The 23,435-nt window shown below is 40.9% G+C and overlaps 1 protein-coding gene across 2 annotated transcripts in view; it reads right to left on the bottom strand.

Moving 5' to 3' along the window:
• The window catches only part of LOC139442627 (uncharacterized), a 76,901-nt gene that overhangs the window by 33,566 nt on the left and 19,900 nt on the right, over window positions 1–23,435 (bottom strand). Inside the window, exon 1 of one of the 2 annotated variants that reach the window (XM_071223486.1) lies at window positions 13,341–13,391. The exons of the other annotated variant lie outside the window; for it this stretch is intronic. The gene's annotated coding sequence lies outside the window, so the exon portion shown is untranslated. Of the gene's footprint in view, window positions 1–13,340; window positions 13,392–23,435 lie in introns of those variants that run through there. 2 annotated transcript variants of the gene reach the window in all.

Raw genomic sequence — 23,435 nt, 5'->3', positions numbered from 1 at the left:
CAACCAGACCAAGGGACCCAAACCGTCAATGACAGAAAAATGACAATATTACACACCTGTCGGGGAAATTTGAAGATAGAACTGTGCACAACCTGTATAGGAATGTTTACAATTTCAATCTAGCACAGGAAACGCGCGGAACACATCTAAGCCAATGGAGGCCCCCTTATTGTTCTGTTTGCTCAGAATTGAGTGTGTTTGCGCTCAAACATCAATAAATTCCATAATGACTGGATAATATTTCTAAAAATGTTTGTTCTGTCCTCTAAGATGTATGCCTTTCCCACACGCTCGAAAACGAGGAATCTTGGCGAACTGGATGCCAATTGCAAATAGTAAAAAAAAGGGGGAAGGTTTGCCCGCAGCATTTTATCTTACATGCTTCTAACATTAGGCAGGGAGTCGATTATCAAATCGATCGCGGGCTTGATAAGGTATTTCACTACACATCGCGTGCGCTTAATCAATAATTACTGGGCCATCTGTTATTAAATCAAATTCAACCCGAGGCGGATTTCACGTGGAGCCCCACAGTCAGTGTTCATTTCAAGAGTCCATATTCTATTATTTGCCACTTATTTCACATGTCGATTTCACTAAAGTGTATGTACATAGACGGAAGGTCACAAGAGTCGTTCCCGTGTTATGACCAAACCGATTTTTAGCTGAACCTAAATTGACCTAATTAACTCAATAACAGAGTTTGGTATTAGCCATAACAGTGTCATTACTGTTTTCGATTTCAACTCTGGCATTTAGACACAAATGTCAAAACAATGTCGATTGCAGGTAGATTGGCAACAGTATGATGGCCGCAGTGGGATTTCCGACTCGGTGTTGAGTTATCAGCCTTTATTATAAGACAGATAACACTGTCAGATGCTCAGGTTTGACCGGAGTCTATGTTTTATGGATTTATGTAAATACAATGTGCATACAAAAGTTTCCGTATGAGCTGTGCATACAAAAGTCCCCATCTGCGTCAGGTTTAGTCAGAACAGTAACGATTTACGGTAGAGCTACTCCCATTACAATGCTACAAACCGAAGCTCCATTTCGTAAGCACAGACCTGAGGTCGATGAAAGTCGCCCATATAAGGACCCCTTTGAGACGAACGACCCCAGCCGAGCCGTGCTTGCCATGACAATGGTACATGATATATACCTGTAAGTCACAAGCATGAAGGTACATCGCGAAATAAGTCTACGCACATTGTTGTAAAGAAACTTTTTTCCATTCATCTCCTTTGTTTTCATCAAAGCAATGAGTGAGTTAGGTTTAATCCCACTTGGAAATAAAGTATGTCATTCAAAGCATGGTGTGTCTGCTTAATCTTGAAGGGAGACCGGAATAACGAAAGTAAAACCAACGAGTGTAATGTGGACAATCCAGTGATCATAATCGGAAAGAATCCTAAATTAGCGGATCCTTATGTGGCTAGGGGACGCAACTGCGCACTGTGAATTGTCACCAACGCGTCCTAATCGCAAAACAACTTATTTATTAAACATATTGCGACGTGTGTGTGTGTGTGTGTGTGTGCGTGTGTGCGTGTGTGCGTGCGTGTGTGAGTGTGTGTGTGTGGCTGCTTGTACTAGTCTGGACTGATGCCGATTAATAGTGCTAGCTCACCGAGATACCATGCCCCAGGCCGAGCCCCACATAGGGTAACAACAAAGTACCATCTTTTGACGTCTATTGGTATGTTGCGGCCGGGGATCGATCTCCGGGCGGACTATCTACCAGTAGACCACGGAGGCGGTCCAAGAACATAGAATTCAAGCAGAACGTATCACAATTGGAAAAATAACGCATAGCTGTAGGAACAGGGCTAACAAAAACAAATACACCACTATGAGGAAAAACTCAAGAATAAATTTAAAGCTTCACAATGGGTGAACCAAAAAAAATATCGCACAGTCGTGTTGAGGCGGCTTTATACAGGAATAACGCTTTACAATGGGAACAAGAGCAAAGGAAAAGCACACCGCAATGGGAGAAGACGCACAGAGTTGCGCATCGCAATGGGAAATGAGACACATAGAAACGCAGAATGGCTGAAGAATAATGCATCTTCAAGAAATATGGATAAAAACATTGCATTGCAGTTGACAAACCTCAAGAATAATGCATCGCAGTTGACACAATGGTCAAACCGCGGAAGACGGACGAGGCAGTTCAGGCTTTGATCACAGACGGAATTGATTTGTCTAGCAGTGGAGCTGGTCAGCGGTCACCCTAATACAGCGATTAATGGACCTACGACTCGACCAGTCAAATCAAACGAAATCGATCACAGCAAAAGACTCGGGCGTTGAGTTACTTAACGGGGAAAACACTCAGTCCGTTCGGAAGGGAAAGAGTTGATGTAAGAAATAGACATCCACATGTTTCACGAGAAGTGTATGAGAGGGACGTGCTACTCTGTGGCCGGTCAGGTTGGCGGCAAGAAGAATCTTAGAGACAATGAGTGAGTGAGTGAGTGAGTTTGGTTTAACGCCTCTTTTAACAGTATTCCAGTTATGTATCCATGCTCGTGGGTTTCACCGAAGTGCTTCACGTCTGAGACCTGCACCACTTCGGGATTTCCTCCCACATTAAGCTGACACACCGCGACATAACTGTAATACTGTTAAAAGCGGCGTTAAACCCAACTCTCTCACTCCTATTCTTTAGCGATTATATCACGAGGTCACTTTGGTGCTAAGAAAACCAAAATCATAACCAGGAAGAATGTATGTACAAACGATCCGTGACATTCACTACATAAACTTCGTATTACTTACTCCCCTGTCTCCAACACTCTGTTATTTAGAATTTTTCACGTGGAACCTATAACGCCGAGATTGATGGCGGAGTTCGTTGCACGGCTGAGGTCAAATTGGGTTTGCGCCAGGTTATGAAATATTGGTATTTCACAGATTAAGATTTTATAAATCAAAGCCTACCAGAAATATGCATACTTAAGTTTGGCGAGTCCCTTTGTTTCCGTGCTGATTTATTTACAGTTCGACATTTCTGTCTGAAGGTCACGGACTGAGATTCAGATATGGGTCAATTGAGTAAAATTAATTCTACGGACAGTTTCATTAGCATTGAGTCACACTTCTACCCATTCACGGATCCGATGGAAAAACAATTCACTTGTTTCCTCGTATTTCATCACAATGACCGACCTCTTTGTGAAAAAAATGAAGAAAAAAACACTTTCAAATTTAACGAAGAACGAGAATTTGGCAGTTGAGATCAACACTGTTGCGATCATAACGTTCACGGTAGAGATTAATCAGATTGGGCCTTCATTACTCCCGGTTAAAACAGTTAAAGAGACAAAGCGTTATACATCCGGGGAACTTGCCACGTGCAGTGGTTGACTCATCGTGGCTGCTCCGTAATGTCATTTGTGAATTTAAAAAAATATATTTAAAATTCTAGAAATTATATGTCGAAAAAAACAGGCACAGATCTGTAGATTTTAATTATTCATTTTTGTATCCCGAGCCGATTGTAGAACAACACTCGTTATTAAATTCGTTCAACTTTTACTTCGTTTGTTTAGCATACGACGAGTCGTTAATTATCTAAAGATAAGAAATGCATCGTGCATTTAAAAATGATGCCTTACGTGAAATATGAAGTGTTATGGGATATGATTGAGCATTAACATGAAAATCATTATTCATACGACCACAAGACAGCCATAAAACACAACGGTAATACACGGATAATGGTGAAATTACCAGTCGCTTCATGAATGGGAAAGATTGAGAAGTAGTAATTCTTTATAATGGAATGAGTCACGCTGAAACGGAGCACAGGCACATGGTGATAAACAAGGACTCAAACCAACCAACGCGTCTGTATACAACCTCATAGACGTGTTTAATGATTAAGACTTTCTCAAATTTGTGCAAAACACATTTATTGATTAATCTCAATTGTAAAGAAGATTCGCTTTTATTACGATCCAAGGTTTGCCAGAACCATCCCCGTGTTCACGAGTTTTACAACAGCGGTAAACGTCTACGATCGAGACATTCATCACGTTTACCGCACTGGCGTAACGAACCCACTATCATGGGCACAGTGCGAACATCCCTAGAAAGGTAATGACAAAATTAGGACGGATCTTGGATTCTAAGTGGCGATAATATATTAAATAGAATGAGAAAAGTACAGTACTGTTCGAAATATTAATACTTTCGGATCCACCGCCGTCATATAGCTAGAATATTGCTGAGTGCGGCGTTAAACAACAAACAAACAAACTTTCGGGTCCATGCTATCGAATTGCGATGTAATGAGTCCTTGATTCTAGATTTCAGGGTGATTAAAATATTATAACTGTCAGTCGTTATTAATATAAAGCATCCTGGGTACATTGAAGAACACCAAACGTCATTCAATAACTTGCAGATAGAACTGGCCTGTTCCGTCTGTCCAGACTGAGTCATAAATCATGGAACTATTTTTCAATTGGTGCCTCAACATTTTGAAGCATTTAGTGGCTTAATAACATGAACCGCACAGACGATGGCCTAATATGGGCCGACGTTATTAATTTGATACAAATGCATGTCAATTTCAAGGCACGTTGTAATCTGTACTAACTAACATGATTAATAACGGGTATCTTGTATCGAAAACCTTTGATATTGACATCAACTGCCATTTGTTTGTCCAACACCAATCAATCAGAGACAGGGCTTACACTGCAGGATCACGTATCCAGTGTTAAGCCGTTCATGTTCAAGAAATGGAGACATCGAAACAAACACCGTTTTGTACATGTGAAACAAGCTAGGGTAACGTTGTCATACCGTATCGATCATTTCATGTAACGTCAAGTTTCAATTCCGACCTAGTGTCTAAAGGATGATATTTAACCCTGCTCTTTGTATTTCTGTTCCAGAAAGAACACGACACTTATGAACACCGGTTTTAAGAAACAAAATGAAATTAAAGAGTTTGGTATTTATAGCCGTATATATAAGGTCTTCCGCTGGTTAATCATCAGTGTCTTTGGCCCAAACCGTAATGAAATATAAACGTATCGCCATCGTGCTGAACACATATAATACGAAGACGATAGATTTCTCGTAAAATGTCGCACCCCTTCCCCTGTCATCCCCCGTTTGAATGCAAACCTCCCCCATTTCCCTTGACTTGCACAAGTCCCTAAAGCAAATTTTATTAGTTTAAATCATAATTTTTAGATTTTGTAAATAATAATAAGTTCTCCCTATAAGAGACTGGACCCGTGAAGATCCGGAGTAGAATAGGTCTTCTGCAACCCATGCTTACCATAAAAGGCGACTATGGTTGTTGTAAGAGGCGACTAACGGGATCGGGTGGTCAGGCTCGCTGACATGGTTGATTCATGCCATCGGTAACCAATTGGGTGGATCGATGCTCATGATGCCAGTCACTGGATTGTCTGGTCCAGACTCGATTATTCACAGACAGCCGTCATAATCAACAAACTAACAATTTAAGAGACTGGAGTCCTTACTACTGTCAACATATCTAGACTTCTATCAGGAGGATAGAATTACTACATATCCATGGACCTTTCTCTCGGTACAGCCTTGGAGCAAGGCTACAATTTCCCTTTCGTCTTCACTTCTTCTAAAAGCCCTTTCCCAAACAGCAATCATCTAAAATCAGTTCACGTTCCTCAGGTGGCTTAACGAGGCCAGCCATAGACGGCCATAGTGGCCGAAGTGCTGTGCTAATTCTAATACATTGGTATCCTATTACACATTGTCCGTCTAGGATGTGTAAATTGCATGGCGAGGGTCTTGTCTATATCAGTTCATTAGTACAGCTTGTAATCTATTGCTGTCAATCACCCGTCTTCGGCCAGACACTAACTGATAGTGATAAGTCCCTGGTAATTAGTCCAACTTGTCCGTCTGTTTCTGACACACAAACAATATACATCTCTAGCCAGTCGTCGAAAGCTGTCAGTGAGTCAGGTGTCGGCAGCTCCAGTGGAGGCTTCTAGTCAGGAAATGTAGCCAATTTCAAACCAACAACGACATGACACGTCACGGTAATTCGTATACGACAAATGTAGAGACACACTGGCTTCTGTGGAGAGTCGGGATATTAGAAAATACCAGGTACAACAAATAAATATATGAACTTAAAGTACACACATTTCTTACTAGAATTCAAATAATAAAATGTCTCAGTATAGTATAACCATACCACCAAAACATGACGGATAGGGAAATACGTAGGCATAGGCATGTTCATGTCCTTATTGTCCCACAGTGGACATGAAACAAGACCCGTGACGACCCGGGGTAGAATAGGTCTTCAGCAACTCGTTCTTGCTGCTAAAGGCGACTATGCTTGTCGTGAGAGGCGACTTACGGGATCGAGTGGTCAGGCTCGCTGACTTGCTTGATGCATGTCATCATATCCAAATTGCGTAGATCGATGCTCGTGATGTCAATCACTGGATTGTCTTGTCCAGACTCGACTATTTACAGACCGCCGTCCTATTGCTGGAATATTGCTGTGTGCGGCGTTAAACAACAAACAAACCAACAAACATGAAACAAGTGTTCCAGAGTGACACAACACACCAAACCCAGCGTAATCACATAGAAAAAAATCGGACAAAATATCAATCCACGACAACAATTAATTTTAACCTTAAACTATCAGCTGATACTACGTCAGCAGTGTTCACTACAGAGTGTGGGACTCATATCGAACAAAAAAATGCCCCAACACAAAACAACGGAACTACTTCACGTGTGAGCATCCATGTGGTGCTGTCATACCTAAAGATACCTCACTCGTGTACCTTCTAATACCCTATCGATGTTACCGTACACCTGAGGTTAGGATTTGTCACCATTTGCCATCATAGTCTAGGCTAGTTATTAGTGTTCTGTGCGAAATTCAGACACAGTTCATGGCTAACGTATTATTTGTTAGATTGAATTTAGATTATAAAACTTTCGAAGCAGGCTGGTGTAAGAGTTATGGTCGTCGAACTTGAAGTCCGATAGTCCGAATATGATTTCGAACTTCGTTTATTCATTATCAGTGAAAGTCTTAGGCGAGGTCCATTTTACACATACTGGTATTTATGACATTGACCATCTTGATTCTATGACACTTACATGTTAATATATATTATGACATTGTGCGATATATATATATATATATATGTTCATTTCGAGGTGTTTGACACTACATTTCGATGTGTGTGACATTGAACATTTCGATGTGTATGCCATCATATGTATCTCTCTGTATGTCGTTGTACATTTCGGTTTTTAGTCCTGCACCATGACCGTGGAATATATTTATTTTATGAAAAAAAATAATCTAGAAATGCATACAAAATCAAGTCTAGCCAGCTCAAGCTAGCTCTATTCCACAAATATTCTATTCTGAAATCAACATAGGGAATTATTTCTTATTTTTAGAGTCAAGAAGGATATTGTGTAATATAAGATTTCAGAGACTAAATGTTAGTCTATTCGGTTGTATGAGATTGTAAATGTTCAGAATCCGCCCCAAATAGCAATCTTCATCAATTCTTGTATTATCCATGGCCACCAAATGTCCATCACTTAATGAACACAGATTGGTTTGTGTGGCATACCAGATAATGGTATATCAGATGAACGAACAGTACATTTAACAGATACCTTTACGAATGTTGTCTAAGTGTTATCGTGCATATATCGGGAACAGGAACGTTTTACTGCTAAATACTAAGCTAAGAGGAGCCGAAGGTTTTCATAATTGATACTCAAAGTGATTTAAGATCATAAATGTGTCTTTACCCGCGAATTCGACAGTATGCCATGTACATTTTATATGCTGTCAATGTACTACACGCGAGTCGATTTCACTCTGTCTTCGATACACTTAAGCAAAAAAGGGGGAAATGTAGCGATTATTATCAGCCGTTCTGTAAATATTTACAAACTCGACACTTTGTCAGTTTTAAAACAGTACCTGTCAATGTCCACCATGACAGCATGTCAACGTGATGTATAAAAGGACCTCATCTGCATTTATGTTGTAAACACAGCTGTCAATTTCAAGAGAAATTCTGTCAATTACACCTTCGCAAAGTTTGATGACAATCTCTGAATCAATATTCACAGGTTCATCGTGTGTTACCGTAATCATATTATTGAATTGTTAATGTGCCTTGAGAGTCCTCAATGACGCACTCTCACTCAGGAGGCTAATAATTGACTCTCTTATCATGCTTCAGTCGATTATCGAGAAACGATACTGTCGTTTCGACAGACCTTAAATAGCAAACTCTTCTTCAAGATGAGCCATTTCTGGATATAATTCGATCCATTGTCTTATATTTTAAACGGATACGACATTTAGAATTGCAGCACAGTAGGCTCGCATTAGTCTCCAAGGAATCTCTAATTTTATAAAAAAATAAGAAGTATATTTTGGAACAATACTCTGAAAATTCTTTACAGGTCATCAAATTATTTTGTTCGCATGACATATTGATGTACCTTTTCGACTTGCTAATTATTTAGGTCCAATAACATGAATAAAATGAGATATATTTCACCAGATGCGCCACAACTCTATCTCGAACACTGACCTTCATAGTATCAGAAACATTAAATGATTATTATTCAAAACACACGTTTGTGTATAAAGGTGAAACACAATGTCATGCTAAAAATAGTTTCATCTTCAACTTTTGTTTGGTAGGAGAATTCAAATTTTAAAAATATGACATTTATTTCCGTGCGCAGTGCGAGGATGTCTGACTTTGAACAATAGGGAAAAGTCAAAGGGATACGGCTAAAAATAGAATAATGGAATAAGGTCGCGTAAAGAGTTCCCCATAGCACCTCATTAAGGTGTACTATGAATAATGGTGGATATGTTCAGGGTTGAATTAAACATAGTATTTGGTCTTAAAACAATTTGAAAATATTGAGTACGAAAATGAACATGCAAAATGGCATTATCAATAACACGCGACAGTGTCATTTAAACAACAGTTCAGATACAAATCTCTTGGGGAAATATTCCTGATGAAACATTGAGTCTTTTATATACACAGTGAGTAAGTGAGTATGGTGTTACGCCGCTTTTAGAAATTATCACGCCATGTACCCACTGACACTAGGCTACACCACCGCCATTAAGAGATCGATTCATTGATTCAGGATTGGCAACGACACACACATACGCTTAGGAACATTTACATTAAATATCTCAATACATAAATAACATAACCATTGAACCCCGTTTACTATCAGTATTCAAACTGCCGAGTTCATTTTCTAACTGCCGGTCCAACTCAGCACCAAGTGGAATTGAATAAATGAAATCATCGATTTTTGAAAGAAAATGCGTCTGATATTTAAAACAATGTTTAAAAATAAATGTCGCTACAGGGAAAGTGAGCTTTGAGATACTTGTCTGTCTGTGAATCCTGTGTCTTCGATTCAGGAACACAACATAAAAAAGTATTCATATATACATATATATATATATACAAAATAATACATAACTAACGTTTCAAGAATTAATATATAGCTATACATTTAAGAACAAATGATACAACTATTTATGCATATCAACTTAACTTTTGGGGTGAGTGAGTAAATGGTACTAAGATTTTACGCCGCTTTTAGCATTATGCAAACAAAATCAAGTATTGGACACCGTACAGTTAACAGTTTAATCCATGTAAGGAATCGAACCCGGGACTTCATCATCGTCCATTATCAACCAAACAGCTATGAGTGAGTGAGTGAGTTCAGTTGAAGGCCGCTTTGAACTGTATTTCAGTTTATATCATGATGCATCTGTACAATGTGGAAAAAGCCCCTAAGTGATGCAGGTCTCAGACGTTTACCACTTTGGTGAAACGTGCAGACACGGGTCTGTTGCTGACCAACCTAGAAACAAACATGGTGAGTCAAGATTTCAAACGCCTGACAAAGGATTCTGGCAACCCAGAGAGAAAAACCCTGTACGGCAAATTTCAGGTACTTAACCGACTGGGCCTTTCATACAGCTACGCAAACGTACATTACGTAAACATGGCTTACAAATAAGCACACACACTATACATACATATGAACACGACAGCTTTTCAACCAATGTAATCTAAAATCAATAGCCATTCATCAAAATAACGGTCACTTTTTCATTAACATAGCTCAAAAATAGAAGGTGAAAGTTCTTTCCCCAACAGAAGTGTATTGTACCTAAGACCTATCTCCCTGGAAATGCTTCTAAACCGTGTGCACTTATAAGAAAACCGAGAATCGCCGGGCAATCGTGTCCAATCTAATCTGAAGGTATTGATTTCTGGCAGTGGTAAGGAGATATAAGCTAGCCCATCGCTCCTCCCTTCATCATCGCGTTACAAGTACACTGCAGCCGTCTGTCATATCCGTCTATCAGCCTCCGCACGATGTTCATTTCATGTACGCTAAACACTGTGTTTGCTGTTATAAACCTTGGAAGCCTTTGCTTATCCTTTAAGTTTTGATGAAACTGTAACTTAAATTTCGTTGATTATATAAGTACGTTAGTAAAGCATAAGGCCCTCTTTGTGCCCATATTGACATTTTCGCAGAGATGTATCAAGATGGTTATTATCAATACATTACAGTGGCCATCGTGAAACATGAATGTCCATTGCAGAAATGTGGCTGGAATATTGGTAAAATCGGCGTAAAACTACACCAAAAAGTATATATCCTTAAATATAATAAGAGTGAGTGAGTGAGTTGGGCTGCACGCCGCTTTTAACAGTATTCCAGTTATATCACCCTGCGTCAGCTTAATGTGGGAGGAAAGGCCAAAGTGATGCAGGTCTCAGACGTTTACCCCTTTGGTGAAAACCACGAGAGCGGTACGATGCTGACAAACCTAGAAACAAAACCGGGGCGAATCGCGATTGGAATCCACAATGATAGGTTACTGGCGTGCCCAAGGGACACAACTCGGCACAGCAATTGTGGCGCCTTAGACGGCTGGGCCCCTCGTGCCCCCGAATATAATAAGACGTTATCATGAATATACATCCAATTTCAGTCCTGGCCGTTTGATCTTGAACTTAATTATACATAAATGTATATCTAGATTGATTTTTCTTGATTTGAATGTGAAAAATGTACAATTAAACCTAAATTATCAGCGTATTATGTACGCGTTTATTCGTTACGTATATATGTACAGCGAAACCCCGTGAAACCGGAAACGTGTCCCTCGGACAATCTGTTGGTACGTCCATTATTGGAACGATACAATATACTCGTGATTCATTTATCCGGACGACTCCGTGTGGAATGGCCCTTGGGCTTCACCGAATCTGCAATTCACGTGTAATCTAGTAATAAACAGTAAGCATGATGAAATGACGCTCGACTGATCGGGTGAAGAATGAACCCTGTATAGGTTTGACGTTAGTTTGGCGCTACTGAACCCGCGACCAGCGTAGTGCACTTCTACATGTCGACTACACTCTGAAGAGGCGACTGACAGACACCCCCTGTTGGTCCCAATGGCTGTCGTACTGCAAGGCACACCTGCACAAAGATACCGCAGCGATGCAACTCTTGTAAGTCTACGTTAAAGTATGGGAGTCGTGTTGCTGAAGTTGCTTTGTGGACGTGGGCCCAGGTCTGACCTTGTATCACAGGTGGTGTGCACGTGGTCTAACAATCTGTGCTGTCGCGACCGGTGGGTGGCTGACTCATTCGTCTAACATGGAGCCTAGACGTGTCGAGACGTATTATATCGCCTAGATTTGTAGTCACTGGACATGTTGTCGAGGCCCGCGGTTACTCAATGCATTTTTTCGATCTGTGATAACGTTATGCATTGACAAGATATGTGGTAACTGCAACGTCATCCAGACCCCTGTAAATGTAATGAATGCGTTGTTCAGACCCGTGGTAACGTAATGCGTTGTAAAGACCCGTGGAAACGTAATGCCTTGTCTAGACACGTGGTAATGCAATGCGTTGTTTAGACCCGTTGTAAAGTAATTCGTTGTCCAGACCCAGCGTTGTCTTCATCCGTGGTAACGTAACGCGTTATCTTGACGCGTGATAACGTTATGCGTTGTCTAGACACATGGTAACGTAATGCGTTGGGCAGATCTGTGGTATCGTTTTGCGTTGTCTAGACACTAGGTAACGTAATGCGTTATCCAGACCCAGCGTTGTCTAGACCTGCTTTAACGACATGCGTTGTCTTGACCCGTGGTAACGTTTTGCGCTGTCAAGACCTGTAGGATAATGTTATGCGTTGTCTTGACACGTGGTTACGTTATGCGTTGTCAAGACCTGTAGGATAATGTTATGCGTTGTCTGACCCGTGGTAACGTAATGCGTTGTCTTGACGCGTGGTAACGTAATGCGTTGGGTAGATCTGCGTTGCGTTGGCTAGATAATAAGGACATGAGATATGCTAAGACTGTGATAACGCTGCCCTTTGATATCACGAAACGTAGCACGATATGTGGTTACGAAACATGGTGTCTAGATAACAAAGCATGTTACGAGACCTGCGGCAACTTTGTACACTGACAAGATATGTTCAGCAAAATACGGTGCCTCAACAGTCGTTACGATCTGTAGTGATAATTGTAATGACGGAAGACGTTCCCTAGAAATAAAATAACGGTAAACATCCCCAAGATATATAATGTATAATAATGGAATACGTTTCCTCACGGACTTGTATAACAATACAAGGTTATACAAGTCCGTGGTTTCCTTGATATATAAAAAACACGTTCCCTTGATAAAACATAACGAAGCATCTGCCTTTGTATGTACAGACGTAACACGTTCCCTTGATATATAATAACGGTACAAGTTCCCTTAAAAAGGAAAAAACGGAACACAATCCCTGGATATGTTCCCTTATTACTGGATATATCAAGAGGCTATGTTCCGTCGATAGGTTGTAACTTAACACGTTCCCTAGATGTATGGTACCGTTTCCATCGTGCTATAAACAGACAGTACATTCAAACAGTTGTTATATCCAATATCAAGAACAAGTAGATGGTTTGTAGAATGTATCCTAATCAATATACCAGAATTCAATCAACACATATAGACTAGGTAGCCCCTATCGGCTGCTCAACTCGCCGAATAAGCTATAACCGTTCAATAAACTGTTCCTTAATCAATGAGAAATACATCTCCACGTTCTGCCTCGGTGACAGTAATCAGATTGGAATCACTTACAAAACCATTTTACCGAATATTCCTACTGAAGCCCTGAAAATCAATAGCTTACTTTGATCAGAGTGAGAAGCCAACTCTACTATGGTTTGTCTACTTACTGCAATCACAATGCCCTGCGAGTACCATTAGCCCGCTCCTTTGAGATCCACACGCTCTCCAACCATTGCAGGCCTTCCTCCAAGGATTGGATTGTATCGTTTTTGGAGCTGTCCAAATTGGTTAATGTGGCGAAACAATTCCTGGTTAATACTTCATACATACGCTGCATTTGCTCCTTGCAAACAGTTTTCAATCCTTTTGGGGGGTTGTGCGCGTTCAGGCGTTGTCTTTGTGTATCTTGGGTTCCCCTGTCGACGTCCGTGTCAGTGCTAGATACTCCGCGAGCTGCAACACCGACTTTAAGGTCCCGTGGTCCCAATACTTCGTCAAACACATCGTGAAACAAAACTAGGCCTCTCCCGGCCTCAAGGCTTTAACACCAACTTCCTGCAGAATTAATGCCTTAATGCCTGTAGCCTGATTGATCAGGCCTCGCGTGAAGACATGGCAACGCGACACATGTTACGCTCCATGCAGGGAAGAGGTGTCGCTCGTTTTTTCAGAATTCCGCCACAGCCGTGATTGGGGATTGTATCACGGGACTCGCGAAATGATAATTCATCTCTGAGTTAACCGAGGCTCTTAACGCAATGGGCATTCGGGTATTTCTTAGCTTTAAAGTTGAAATAATCATTTTTTTCCAATCGCTAAGGGAAGGAATGTTTGCAGAGTGTGATTGTGTCAAATGGAAAGCACGCGCCCGCAAACACACACGCAAACAGGCATATATACATTCCCAATCGCTTGTTCAGGTTGTGCATATAAACACACACTTCACAAAACATTTCGCACAGCTCCCTCTCGCTCCCTCTCACTTTTTTGTGTTTCTTTCCTTCCTACTCTTTCCACTATCAATTTATCTCTCATGATTACCCCCAAAATACCAACAAAAAGCTAAACCTGGTAATATATCAAAATAAACATTTATGTTTTTGCTAACATTGAGCAATGTTTATTTATAAACACATCGCATCTGGTACCTCCAATGATCGGTGCTAACATGGAACGCACCCACGCTTGCGGAGACCATGCCAATATTTATCCACAACTTAATATTACCTGTAAAATGAATCCCTATGTCATCTTCTCTCCGTGCACTGGGAAAGAAAACACGGGATATTTTAAAATAATCTTGATAGAAATCATTGGGTCCGCGGGTCCATGTATTTTTTTTTTTTTTGGCGAAATCGAATCAAACCGCGATCGCAGTTCATCAATCAAAGAGAATATATATAGAATTTGAGTGACTAGGCGCTTGTTTTGCGGAGACAAAAACTTCATGTGGACTTAGTTTAATTAATTTTCTCTGTATCCTCCCAACTTTATCAATATGATAGGATTTCCCCATTAGCTAGAACACGCAAGAAGCGCTGTGTTGAGCCTGTTGCGAGTTCGTGGGAGGAGGCGATTGCGTGTTGACACTGTCACGAGTTCAGCAGCGAGGCTGTACGAGGAGCCTTTCAGAGTTTATACCAAAGGCCGCGAGTACATACGTTTTACGTGCAGCCCAATTGTCCCATTGATTTTATAAGTTCTGTTTGTTTTGCGTTAAAATAATCTTAAATCGAACATTTTCAATATCCACTGAATCAATAATTCATCAATACTTACAAGGAGTAATTCTGTTTACCTGACGTAAACTGTTCCATGAGCAAGATGTGTTTTTATTAGATATCACATTGTTGTGAGTTGCGCCACAAATAATAATAATAATAATAATAATAATAATAATAATAATAATAATAGGCCATTTTATTGCGCACACAGGGGCATGCTATTATTACCCCGGTCACTGGATCAGTGTCCACTCACCAATCTTTTAAACTCCCTGGGGAGTATACAACCCAAGCTGCCCATTTACTGCTGGGTGAACACATTTCGAGCATGGTCACTTGCCCAAGAAAACACCACATGTGCCACATGTGCTTCAGTGTGGGGCAGGACGGTGGCCCTTGAAACTCTCAGGAACTTTTTTGGTTGGCCCCTCTCCACCCAAGTTCGAGGAGATTCGAACCCATGATCAAGTGATCGCGACATCTAAGGGTCGTAACTCTTGAAGGCGAATTGCTTACGTTTAGACCACTCGGTCACCTCAGCCAAGCTGTGATTGAATTTGAAAACTTATAAAACTTCACACTTATGAATTAGACTAGGAAACACAGAAACACAGAAGTCTAGAAATGCATTTAATATTCCAGTTGAAAGCGTAAACATATTCACTCATTACATTATTTTCATACAAAAAGTATTGACTACCATAGAACGTCTCAACATCTTCCAATAAATCCTCTTTCAGTGATCGTTAATTCAAGTATAAAGACTGAATTTGTAGATGAAAGCGCATGGATGACAAGCTGTTTAATATACTGTTAAATAAACGCTCATATCTGTCTAAACGCTGTCATATTACATCATTACCTGCCATTGAAGTTTCATTTACGTGATTGATGACAAGCTGGTTTAAATCCCCACTGTCACATCATCAATCTACTGCAATTAACAGCATCAGGAAAGCACGGCGGGAATTAGAAGCCATCATCAATAGCATTAAACTGATCAACTGTCGGGGTTTTTAACAGGCGTCATGATAACAAAAATACCATAAATGCAGAAAAAATTAAGATGAAATTGCAGGCAAAGATGATCAAGAAGTATTGATTAAACTTTTTCCCTGTTCCGGTGATAAAACTTGAAAGGTTCTGTCAAGATCCAAGAGGAGATAACTCTTAGTACGTACATCAATACGGTAGAACGTCGTCCTGGAGTTTTAAGGCCATCGTCATTAAGTGGAACTGATGAGAGAGAAAGACATTTACTGCAGGTGCACACAACTCAGTTTAAGCTATTTGGTCAGAGATCATCGCCATTCCAGAACTTGGAACCAAAGAAGCTTTCGTCATTCCTCCATATTATGATTACTTCTAGTGAGGCTTAAATCACATTTAGGGGTTTGCAGATTGTCATAGCGTGGACATCTGTGCTCTTGACCCATAATAAAACAATTTCTTATTATAGTTGTTGTATGTGATTCATAAACACGTGCTCATGACATATTCCAGAAGTTGGAATCGTACAGTGGAATATAGAAAGGGTTATGTTGCTTTCATGTTTTATCAGGCACAATTGTAGTAGATTACGTAGTATACGTAGTTAAAGTAGTAGTAGTAGTAGTAGTAGTAGTAGTAGTAGTATAAATATTATTACCATACAACAAAGAACTTACACTCTTAGGTAATGTCGTCATGATCATAATGATTATTATTATGATTATTATTATTATTATTTATATTGTCATAACTACCGGGGAATTATTATTATCTGACAAAGAAGGATGTGCTGACTTGTCGATTCTACAAAGAACTTTCACTGCCTGTGAAGACTCCACTTTTTGTATTGACCGTTGTTCCTCGCATCGAAGCCATGCTCCCAGGGAACTAGACCACACCAAGAACACAAAGAGCAACGGGGAGCCAGACAAGCATGTTATTGTATTATTCCACTTGGTTCTGCTTGAGTAGAGCGTTATGCAAGGCACATTTTCCCAAATATCTGTAGATCTAGAAGGATCTGTCGCTATTCCAAGGCAGTTGGCACATGCATGAGGTATTGCCGATGGGACGTTAAAGTTTAGCTCACTCACTGCCAGGACGAATATACAAACACACACTCGCCGTCCTCCTTTCAGTGTCAACACTACTGCCTGCACTTGAATCATAAAGGATTGAAAAATAACACATTTTGGATATAGTCCATTAGTCAGCAAAATGGTTTGCATTTCGTCCTGTTTGTATTTCAATCTTAACAAAAGAATAATGCCGATTATCATGTTAATTTCCCCAATCCAACTGTGACACCCTCTTCTGAAACTCTCCACCAAGTCCAAAACAAACAACATATGGCGACCCGTTACATCCGGAGGCGCAATTACCCTTAGGGGTCAGTCTAAGATTAAATACAGAGGAGAGGTTAAAACGTGTCAATGTGCATTTCATAATAAAGAATGTCCGTATCAGCGAGTGTATAGTCACACAAATCCAATACGAGGCAATTTGTGATGAGTCTGTCACGCCGACGAGCCAGCGTGACTGTCCCCCAGCAAGAGGACATCTGGGCTCTTTGTTTCAAGATGTGCCGAGTGGAAGCAAACTGGATAAGGAGTTTGAAGGGAGGGTGTCTTGGACTCGAGAATGTTGTTCAAATAAAGACATCCCAGACGTTGAAAACACCGGGCACATGGTCCTGTAGTTTGGCATTGCTTTCTCATCATGATCATAATTAGAAATCCTGCTGGGGAAGCTACAAGATCAGTTGATAAGGCAGGTTGATGAATATGAGGTGACTGGTTTAGCTGGGATTGGGTTCTACCACTGATTCCCGTGAATAAAATTGATCGTACTACTGTTAATGTCTGTACTGTTTATAAAGTGTTTAAATGAATGATTCGTCAGGATAGTCCTTTCCGTTTGCGTTAGGGTGGTCTTAAGTTGGATGATCTGATATTGGGTGACAAGGCTTTCGGATGACCTGATATTGAGAAACCATGTGTTCGGAAAACCTGGTCGGCGGTGTCCATGTATTCGGATGACTGGTTATTCGGATCAGCGCGTATTAAGATGACATGGTGTTCAGAATACCGAAATGCAAACTAATGGTCATTTACTGTAGTCAGTCGATCTGACCAACTTCATGAGACAATCTACAAACATACCACAGTCCTTTGCACCGAAATCAAACCCAAAAGGTTTCATATACCTACTTGGGTTTAACCTTCGATCTCATCTCAGGAAATCTGAGTGTCGCCAATAGTTAGTGTATGAGTTGTGTTCGACCCTACATTGAACTGTATTTCAACTATCTCACGGCGAGTCCGCTTGCAACAGCAGAGCCTGACGTTATGCAAGACTTACACGTTAATGGCTGCGATAAAACTCACGAGCACTGTGATGGTGCAGAGAAACCAATGATTATAATCAGGGCGAATCTGGGTATTCGAACCCACGACGATAGGATCCTGGCGCGCCTCGGGGACGCAACTCAGTACAAATAAATTGAAGCGCCTTAATTAGACCACTGGCCACTGTGACGCCACACAAAAACGTTACGATTAGCAGACACACCAATAATCCATTCTTAAACTTGATATTGAATAAACCAAGTTCTAAATCACTGTAATAGTTTGAAATAAAAGCAACTGCACCTTCTGACATGGGCATTACTGCACCGACACAAGCGCTAGTGTCCAAGGTTTAGACAATAGCGACAGTTCTGAAGGGTTCAGGCTGAACATTCTATGGACTTCTGTCTTTCTGAAGCGGGTAATTTCTTCGCAAGGGGCAGTCATACTCGATGTTAATTAATCATCCCTGCGGAGGACGTGCTATAGATTAGGAAGGGACTAGCATCAAGTATTTCATGTCGCCCTTATCGATGAAGCGCAAAAAACACACATCTGCCTGACGAAAAAATATAACGCTTGTCTGACTGAACAGGTAATTATTTTAAAGGCCGAGTCATTAGGCGCGAAATTGGTGGGGAAAATGCAATTTGCATTTTAGAAAAGACAATTACATGGTTTAATGAAATTACGGAATAAGCCTTTCTCATTATGAACTCACGATTAATCTTGTTAATCATTCATTGAAACGTCTAATCACTAATCACTAATCACGTAAATCACTGTTCATTGGGTATCACCCATCACCAGCTATAACGATCCTAAAGTTTTCTAATTTTCATACAGTTTAACATATATGGGGGTATTTTGACCATATGACTGGCAACTTGAATGCTGAGGTTGGAGAACGGTTATCTTATTGTCATCATGCCTTGTCGGATCGTTGTTCATGCTGTCAACCTCCAGAAATCCTTCCCAGGCTCGACCATTTACAGGAAGTTATGACACAGCTTGAGTGAGAGAAGGTTTTATCATTCTGCTCACCCACCAGTCCATCACCTTCTCACCCACTCACTCACTCACTCACTCACTCACAAGAATGCCATAACGCCCCTCACCCGGGAGTCTCGTAACGCGTCTGCTGATTAGATTCAATAGTCTATGTACACACAACCCCTCAACACATGTCCTAAATAATTCACTTATAATTAGTGTCTTCTGGTCCCATACTTCATCTCACCACGCCAGCTCACCTCGTCAGTCCAGAGATCTGCACGCACCATCCCTGTCTTAACCTAAATATTTGACCTTCACAACTACATAAATATTTCCTTTTTTCTCTCTTGATTAATGAACTCCGTAATGACCAACTTTTGCCATGTCCTGCATGACCACGTGTATTTATCTCGTGCACACAAGACCATCATCACCCAGTCAAATCCGGGTATTATGAAATCTCTATATTTATAGAATATTCGCTTACGGTGTCGGAACGGGGACGCACAAATTAGTAAGTACTGATCCAGCTTAAACAAACTAGGCAAACGCGTGGAGTTCGCGAACGGACCAGAACTGACACAACTTGCGTTTATGAACTGCTACTATAGAATTGTTCTGTTCGTTCGTTGTGTAACTAACCGCCTCCGTGGTCTAGTGGTAGAGCGTCCGCCCGGACAGCGGAAGGTCCGCGGTTCGATCCCCGACCGCGTCATACCAAAAGACGTTAAAAGATGGTACTTGTTGTTACCCTGTCTTGCGCTCGGCATTAAGGGGCTAAAACAAGGACTGGTCGGCTCGGAGTCAGTATACTGTGTCTGAGTGGGGTATTCATGTTAAACTGCGGCATGGTATCTCAGTGGGCTAGCACTATAAATCGGCATCAGTCCGGACTAGTACAAGCAGCCACACAAACACACACACGTACATGCACGCTATATAAGTGCAATAATCTTTGACGCGACGTTAAACACCATTTCACCTCACCTCATCTCGTCGTGTAACTGTGTCAGTCGACCACGATGGTGTATGTGTTATGTTGTTTCCGTGAGTGTAACTACATGTACATAATTCTGTCACCATTCTGTGGTACTGTCATGTAAAAATATTATACTGTCACTATTAAGTACGAGTTCTGTTCTTTCCATCCTGTTCTGTAACTGCATAAAATTTCCACCATGGTGAATAGTGAAAAACTGCAGAAATATACAATGATTATCATTGAAGTGATAATCACATGTAGCCTTGGCTCAAAGCCAGCTGTGCCGTATTAACATTCGGACCATGGTGTATGTTTCACCATATCTAATTTCACCGTACAGGTGACAATAAACTCAAGGTGGTATCTGTTTGTTGAAACACGGGTGAGGTGAAATTAGGTTTAACGTCGCGTCCAAGAGTATTGCACTTATATAACGACGTCCATGCACGTGTGTGTGTGGCTGCTTTTACTAGTCCGGACTGATGCCGATTTGTAGTGCTAGCTCACTGAGATACCATGTCGCAGTTTAACACGAATACCCCATTCACACACAGTATACTGACTCCGAGCCGACCAGTCCTTGTTTTAGTCCCTTAATGTCGAGCGCCAGACAGGGTAACAACAAGTACCATCTTTTAACGTCATTTGGTATGACGCGGCCGGGGATCGTACCCCAGACCTTGAAGCACAGACAAAGGCAAACTCGTCAATAAGAGATCACCACACGCGGAGAACATGTGTGTCCCTATAACAAGTCAAGGGACTGTGCTGCAAGTGCATCACATGCAGATTACGATAGACGACAGAACTTTAAGTGAAAACGATAACTCGACTCAGCCAACGGGACATAGATGTTCTGCTGCAGAAAACATCCTTGCTTGACACTTTTGTTCCAGCAAAAAATGAAATGAAAATGAAGTACAACTGTTTTTGCAACCATGACGGCCATAATGATCTGTGACTTGTAGATGGTGACCTTTAGGACTACAGTTTTTTTTATGAAAAGAAATATCATTGTGAAAGAAGTGCCTTAATGGCACTTGACACTGAACACGTAACCGAACTTCCCCTTTCAATGTTCTTCCATAATCCTTAAATCCCATTTCCCTGGAGTTTCTCATCTAATTGTGTATACAGCTGGAGGAATGAACACATTGCCGTTGCGAATCCTACCCATTGTTAACACAACAAGACCAGTATCGGACGCAGTATGAAATTAGCAGTCAATCATTAGCGAAGACACCTCTTTCTCTGGTGAGGCTTTGTTCGTTTCAAATGGAGGGATTTTCCCTGACAGCTATTAACTACCCTCACCCCCCCCCCCCCCCCCCCCCCACCCACCCACCCACCCACCCCAACACACACACACACACACACTCACACACACACTCACACAATCACACAACCCCTCATGTACACAATCAGAACAGCAATATTTATCTATTATTTTTGTATTATTAGTATTTTGGGTATAGGAAATGATTTAAACTGATTCATTTGGATTTCCGGAATCCGTTTAACGTACGAGTTATCTGTCCTTGCTTAACCCAGTATGCTCCGCCTCATACACAACTACCCAGGGATACTGCTGAAATATGTGACAATGGCAGTCCGTTTGACATGCTGTGACAATCAGTCCTATTATGAATGAGTTATCCCCGAGGCAAAACACATCAAAAGCCAGGTGAATTAAGACATTTGTAGCCTATTAATTGCAATCATTCAAATAGCATGCGATCATGAAGGGAATAGACACGTTCACACCAATTCTCTTTGCGATATCAATCAATAGATGCTACAGAGTGAGTCAAATTTGTCTTCAACAAAATTATCATTTTCATATATTATCTTACATATACAGAACATATGTTCGGCCGTCCAGATATTAATCATTATATTCCCATAATCATGGTTATTAATAACATAAGCTACCATGTCTGACTCCAAAAACTCCCCATCATCACCATAATCACAATATATCACGTCAAAGCAGAGGATAAGCAGTCGAGATTATCCGCTGAAACAGATTCCATTTGCTCTAAAGGGCAAAATAGCTGATCCGGGGTAGAATAGGTCTTCAGCAATGCTTGCCGTAAAAGGTGACTATGCTTGTCGTAAAATGCGACTAACGGGATTGGGTGGTCAGGCTCGCTGACTTGGTTGATGCATGTAATCGATCCCAATTGCGTGGATCGATGCTCATGATATTAATCACTGGATTGTCTGGTCCAGACTCGATCATTTACAGACCGCCGTCATATAGTTGGAATACTACTGAGTGCGACGTTAAACAACAAACAAACAAACAATCAAAGGACCACTGAAAGGCAGTTATGATCACGTGTTCGCGAAAGGGGTAAGCAAGGCCTACAAGTAGCACTCGCGTTCACACAATTTGCATAAATAAGTCCGTGTCTGTCAATAATATCATCCATAATGACATATAATTGTCCTTTTCTATCATCGTTATCAACCGTTTATCTAATCTATGTTTTAGCAGTCAAATATACAAAACCATCCCCACATTAAAACACAGATCTGCCATCAGAGATTCTTGTTCATATTATACGTTCTTCTAAGCTCGAACAATATAGTCTTTCGCTAACGCACGCTCCATTCTAAATAAACCTTCGCTGGTATTCATATTTCAGATACAGCGATGTTTATATCTGTCTATAACACCGCAGTGCCTTAGCCTCTCCTATTACATAATACTGCCAAGGATACGACTAGCGTGCTGGCAGCTATAGCTTGCTTAGCTCTTTGCCAGAGCCAAGTATTGTATTTTGCAGCAGTGTTGAACGTCGACGTAACTGTTTACGCATCTCCTGGCTGCCCTGTTCTCTGACATATCAATGCCCCCTACTTTGTACCATTTTCATTTTCCAGTCTGTGTGTGTCAGACCACCTTGGTTAGGGCTATCATGGTTTCCTGGGAGTAGATCTTGAACATCAAAGCCCCCTTTTCTCACCATGCAACCATATGGGTAAACACACGGTATAGAATTACAGCGATGAGAAAAACAATGATACGTTCTTTATCTCTACATACAGCGTTCTGTGAGAGCTTCCTATTTTATTTTGTAATTTGATTCCGCGTGTCCTCGCTGCCACTATTGCGATTCTCCTTTACTGACGGGCACTTAGGGGTTTGGCCACACGCTCCGATGGCAAGAATCTGAATGACAAAACCTTACTACCCTTTCATTCCATTTGAATGAG

This window comes from Haliotis cracherodii, unplaced genomic scaffold, assembly GCF_022045235.1.
Source record: "Haliotis cracherodii isolate W230 unplaced genomic scaffold, xgHalCrac1.p SCAF_5, whole genome shotgun sequence".
NCBI classification, from domain to species: domain Eukaryota; kingdom Metazoa; phylum Mollusca; class Gastropoda; order Lepetellida; family Haliotidae; genus Haliotis; species Haliotis cracherodii.
This window is presented reverse-complemented; position numbering and strand designations above follow the sequence as displayed.